This window comes from Thalassophryne amazonica, chromosome 11, assembly GCF_902500255.1.
Source record: "Thalassophryne amazonica chromosome 11, fThaAma1.1, whole genome shotgun sequence".
In the NCBI taxonomy this organism is placed as follows: domain Eukaryota; kingdom Metazoa; phylum Chordata; class Actinopteri; order Batrachoidiformes; family Batrachoididae; genus Thalassophryne; species Thalassophryne amazonica.
The window spans coordinates 59,501,821-59,507,820 of NC_047113.1; positions in this window are offsets into that span (position 1 = coordinate 59,501,821).

Here is a 6,000-nt window from a genome sequence, read left to right on the forward strand (position 1 = left end):
CCGCCGTCCCAGGGCAACACCACCATCTTCACGATAGTGGACCGATTCTCCAAGGCGGCCCACTTCGTGGCCCTCCCGAAGCTCCCAACAGCCCAGGAGACAGCAGACCTCCTGGTCCACCATGTTGTCCGTCTCAGATCATGGTCCCCAGTTCTCCTCACACGTCTGGAGGAGCTTCTGCAGGGAACTGGGGGCCACCGTGAGCCTCTCGTCCGGGTACCATCCACAGACGAACGGACAGGCAGAGCGGACCAACCAGGAACTGGAACAGACCCTCCGCTGCGTCACATCCGCGCACCCGATGGCCTGGAGTAACCATCTGGCCTGGATCGAGTATGCGCATAACAGCCAGGTGTCTTCCGCCACCGGCCTCTCCCCATTTGAGGTGTGTTTGGGGTATCAGCCCCCGTTGTTCCCCGTGGTGGAGGGAGAGGTCGGTGTGCCCTCGGTCCAGGCCCACCTGCGGAAGTGCCGTCGGGTGTGGCGTGCCGCCCGTTCTGCCTTGTTGAAGGCCCGGACGAGGGCGAAGACCCATGCAGACCGCCGGCGATCCCCGGCCCCTGCTTACCAGCCCGGGCAAGAGGTGTGGCTGTCCACGAAGGACATCCCCCTCCAGGTGGACTCCCCCAAGTTGAAGGACCGGTACATTGGACCTTTCAAGATCCTCAAAATCCTCAGTCCTGCCGCAGTGAAGCTCCGACTCCCAGCTGCGGATCCACCCGGTTTTTCATGTGTCCAGACTCAAGCCTCACCATACCTCACCCCTCTGTGCTCCCGGTCCAGCGCCGCCTCCTGCCCGGCTCATTGACGGAGCCGGCTTGGACAGTGCGCCGGCTCCTGGATGTCCGTCGAATGGGCCGGGGGTTCCAGTATTTGGTGGACTGGGAAGGGTATGGACCCGAAGAACGCTCCTGGGTGAAGAGGAGCTTCATCCTGGACCCGGCCCTCCTGGCCGATTTCTACCGCAGACACCCGGACAAGCCTGGTCGGGCGCCAGGAGGCGCCCGTTGAGGGGGGGGTCCTGTTGTGTGGGCCGCCAGAAGAGGATGTACTGCTGGCCCACCACCAAAGGGCGCCCTGCCTGAAGTGCGGGCTTCAGGCACGAGAGGGCGCTGCCGCCACGGACACAGCCGGGAGTGACAGCTGTCACTCATTAATTCCTGACAGCTGTCACACATTCTTCATCATCGCACTCCATAAAGACCAGACGTCATCTCCACCTCATCGCCGAGATATCATACTTCATTGGAGGTAATATCCTCAGCCTTTGTGGAAATACTGAGAATCTGTTTATTGTGAGTGTTTGCAGGAGTTCCGGTCCTTTTGTGGAGGCTGTGCAATACGGCACTCTTTTTCCTCTGAGGACGCGCTGCAAGTATTGAGTGAGAGGTGGAGGTGGCATTCCCACCGCTGTTGTTACTGGGTGTACACACACCCACACTTGACTGTCTTTGTTCTTCGCCAGCAGTACCAGATCCGACAGTCGGGGACAGTGATCACCTGGGAATTCCGGACTTGGCGGCTCCAGTATTCACCAGGTTCTGTGGGGGCGGAAATCGTGTGGTTCCGGCTCTTCTCAGGACAGACGTCTTCTATCCTCGAGCCTGCCCACACGTCACCTTTGTAATTTGACTGTAATTATATTCTGAGATTGTCTGTATGTTCGTTGTGCACGTTTCACAACATTAAATTGTTACCTTTTGGCTCATCTATTGACCGTTCATTTGCGCCCCCTGTTGTGGGTCCGTGTCACTACACTTTCACAACAGTTGAATGGCCATTCAAGGAACTGGAAGATATGGGGAGGTATCCAAAATGATAATGAAGAGATCAAACAGGTATTCAAAGAGCAGCATTTGACACTTGATCACAAAAATACAAATAAACTGTTTGGTCAGAAATGACTGTTAAGAAGTTGTGACCGAGGGGGTGTGTATGGAGTGATAAAAAAGAAAACAGCAATAAATACAGAGGGACAGCTGAGTGAAACTTTCACCAATAACTTCATTTTCACTTGCCTACTATGACTATCAACAGCCATATTTACATTGAAGACTAAACAGTTTCTATATGAGAGTGGTTCATTTGTGAATGTTCTTTTTCTTTCATTTTTTTAAAAGTGCTGTTTCTCAGCTGTGACAGGTGGTTAAAGTTGATCTCTGTGAAATTTGAATCTGCCGATGGATGCTGACAGCGACCGACATACATGATGGCAGTGAACATTACAGAGAGGAAGATAATTGGCTTCACAAATCAGCTGACAGCTCCATGTTTATAGTGGCAGTGGACTTTATGGGTCATATTTCAGAGGCTATGGAACCATTTTTCAGAATGATGAGGAACCAACACAGTAGTAAGACACGGGTACATCAGCATTCATTTTCCAATACTTTTAGAGTTTTATAGAGTAAAGCGTTACAGTGACACCAGAGCCAAAGTAGGAACTGAACCTTGAGTCATTCCCCAAAATGATGAAAGACAGAAAAGAAATGGTTTAATTTATTGTCCAGACTGACACTTTTTATGGTTTTACCCAGTCACTGATCAGTAATTCACTGACTTACATTAGTATTCCCAATACAAGACAGAGTTTTCCTTCAAAATGTGCCTGAAAAAACAGGGTTGTCTTGTATTCAAAATATAGACTTTTATGTGTCACATACAGTACATCCACAACAGTAAGTGCCACCAAATATTTGTGAAAGGAGCTTACAGCACTGCATGACAGAGAAACAGGGATCATCCTAGAAAAAGGGCATCTCAAAAATTGGGCAAGTTAGCCATCAACATGGAGAAGTTATGATTCAAACTTTAAACTGAGAGTGATAAATGCAGCACAGTCATCAAACAACTCTCAAGCAGCCAAGAAATATGGTGTGTGTGTGTGAGACAGAATGTAATGTTTGTAGATGTGATCAGAAAAGTATACTGTGGTCCTAAAAACATTCACTTCCAATAATGATTGACAAGCATGTGTGTCAGTACCAGGTTAGAAATAAAATAAAGCAAGGGATGTCCTACAAAATGATTTTTTTTTATTAGCATTATTTTCAAATCGAAAAGGAAAAAGATCTTGTCTTCAGAAAGTCTTTATTTTAAGTCTTTAAAAAGGGGAGGTTGTCTTATAATCAGGGTCATCTTATTTTTAGGACATTGCTGTACTTGGACCAGTTGACAGAAGTCATTTTTCTATTTGCTCATCTTATTGTGGTAATAAAAAAAGTTTTTGCCTCTAATGAAGCCTGATGAAGATGAAAGTGGCAATTAGAACATCATTAAGAGTTTAAACCTGAGGCGATCATCAGAACATCAGATCAGAGCGCACATCCTGCAACATGTGGCGACACCTTTCTTGCTTCACCTCCACTTTACTCGTATGCTCTTTAATGTGACACAGTGACCCGTTCTTTCTTCCAGTCACAGAAATGAAGGCACTACTCCTGCCAGTGGAAAAGAGTAAATTCCTGAATGAGATAAGAAGCCAAAGAGTACGTCCATCATCCCGGCTTCTCCTCTCTTATCCGTCATCACTGTGTGTCCCTGACACTGGTCCCAACATAAGGCAGTGAGGTGGAGAGAAATGAGGATTAATTGTTTTGTGCAGGTACAGAGGGCGATACCAGCAGTCTGCTGTATCAGAACCCTGCTGAGATCCCATATGCTGAATGAAATCTGCTCCTTCTCTCCTAACAAGTTGGCCCGAGCATGTTATCATGCACTCTGGACCACAGCAGCCAAAATAGAATTAGGCAGCGCTCCAAATGACACAATGTGCCACTTTATGGCTCTCGGCAGAAGTTACCCCGGTTACTCTGTCCTCCAATGCACTCTGCAAACATCTGAAATAAAGAATTAGTAGAAAGGTGCTTCAACTTTGACACAACAGGTTATGCTTTTAAGAACATTGTTTTTTGTGTTGATTTAGGATTTAAAGATTTATTAAACTCTGCATGGTCCATCATTCTGGACTTTGACCTCAGAGGACGCCTTTGATGCTGTTTCCCCTTTTTCACTTTCTGTTTGTCCTTGTGGTGAATATTTGTGACATTTCCAAGATAAATGTCGTTTGCCCCGTGGAACATATTTTATTTTGCTTTGTCCAGTATATCATGCCAATAAATCAGGAATGTGTGTGTGTGTGTGTGTGTGTGTGTGTGCAGTCTCCCCTGCTGTGGTGAGGACTGCATGCACGCTTCCACATTTGGTCAACAACTAAATGATAAATTCCCTTTCTGAAGGCCGCTGGAATATGTGTTGATGCTGGACTGATTTATTAAAGGGAAAACACAACGTGAACAGCAGAGTTTCATTACTGATGAGGTGGTGAATGATAACTGCAGCTGCTGCTGGCAGATATCGAGGGCTGATGTCGCCGTAGTTGTGCACAGGATCGTCTGATTGGACGGATGGTTAAAGCCGGTACAAATACAGCAGGACACAAACAGCAGCCAAATCTCTGCTTCACAGGGACTCACGGTTCAAACCCAAATATTTTACCTCTATGAATGAAATCAATCTGCACTAACCTTCACCAGTTTCTCTTTATCAGTTTTAGAACATTGTCAGATTTGAATCCTGCTTATGTGTATTTATGCCAAAATAAATCCTTATGTCATATCACAGCTAATGACACATAACAACGAACACACATACATAAACTAAATGTAGTGTGAATAGAACTGGATCAGTTTGTTTCTTGGGTAGTTGGTTATGAAATGTAAAGCCACAGAATATTTCAGTTTTATCATGTTTGTTTTTCCAGTATTCATGTATACGTATAAGTCAGAATCACAATGCAGAAAAGGACAAGATGCACACACAGACAGTGCATGATGCTATGTGGCCAAAAGGTTTGTCAGATGGGAAATCTAATATATAATTATGCATGCCAATTTTGGAATAATTCAGATAGATGTTATTAGATTAGATTAGATAGAACTTTAATGATCCCTAGGGAAGACTTCCTCAGGGAAATTGAGGTTCCAGCAGCATTTTATAGCAGCACACAGGGTAAGAAGCACACAGAGCATCAAAAGTGAAAGTAAAAAAGAAAAACAGCTTGCAATATAAAGACACAATGTAAATACCAGACATACTGATCCATACTGGTTTACTGGCTACTTCTGTTCCACTCATTGACAACGTCCGTCTTCCTGTTACTCTTCCTCCCCCTGAGTGAGCAGTTAGTCATTGTTCATCAATGATATACAGCAATGTGCACTGTCCATAGTGATGCATACTCTCCATGCTCTACACATCACAATTTAAAGTGCATGAATATGCATATCAATTTGGGATTAAACTGGATAAATCATTCATAAGATAATACAGTGCTGAAAGAAAAATAATGATAGATGGTGGTTGACGGGGGATAAAAATAATTTGGTATTACTTTTGAGCACTGGGCTCACAATTTACTATTTTACATTTTACAAGTTCATTTATAACAGTTTGTTTGTGTGTGGGTGGTGGTGGTGTGTGTGTGTGTGTGTGTGTGGTCAGTTTGCCACAGCACCCGTTGGCTCATATAGTCAACCCATAATTACTGAGAATTCGCACCCCAACATCTATAATCAGTTGCAAAAGCAAGGGTGCAAAGACATGTAAATGTGGCAAAATCCCAGTACAACCCTTACCAAAAAGTAGTATATGCAAGTATGTTTCAAGTATGCTTCTAGTTTACTTTTTATATACTTATCAGTACTATTTGTTGTGTGGGCCGCTGAAGAGGAGGTACTGCTGGCCCACCACCACCAGAGGGCGCCCTGCCTGGAGTGCGGGCTCCAGGCACCAGAGGGCGCTGCCGCCTGATGAGAGCAGCCAGGGTGACAGCTGTCACCCATTACTGGACACAGCTGACTCCACTCAGCACGGAGGTATATCATCAGGATGGCGTCTCCACCTCGATGCCGAGATATCGCCTTGAGATAGAGGTAACATTCTCTGCAGCATATTCTGTGTTAATTGATAAACTTGTTAAACCTTTCAGGACAGCTGACT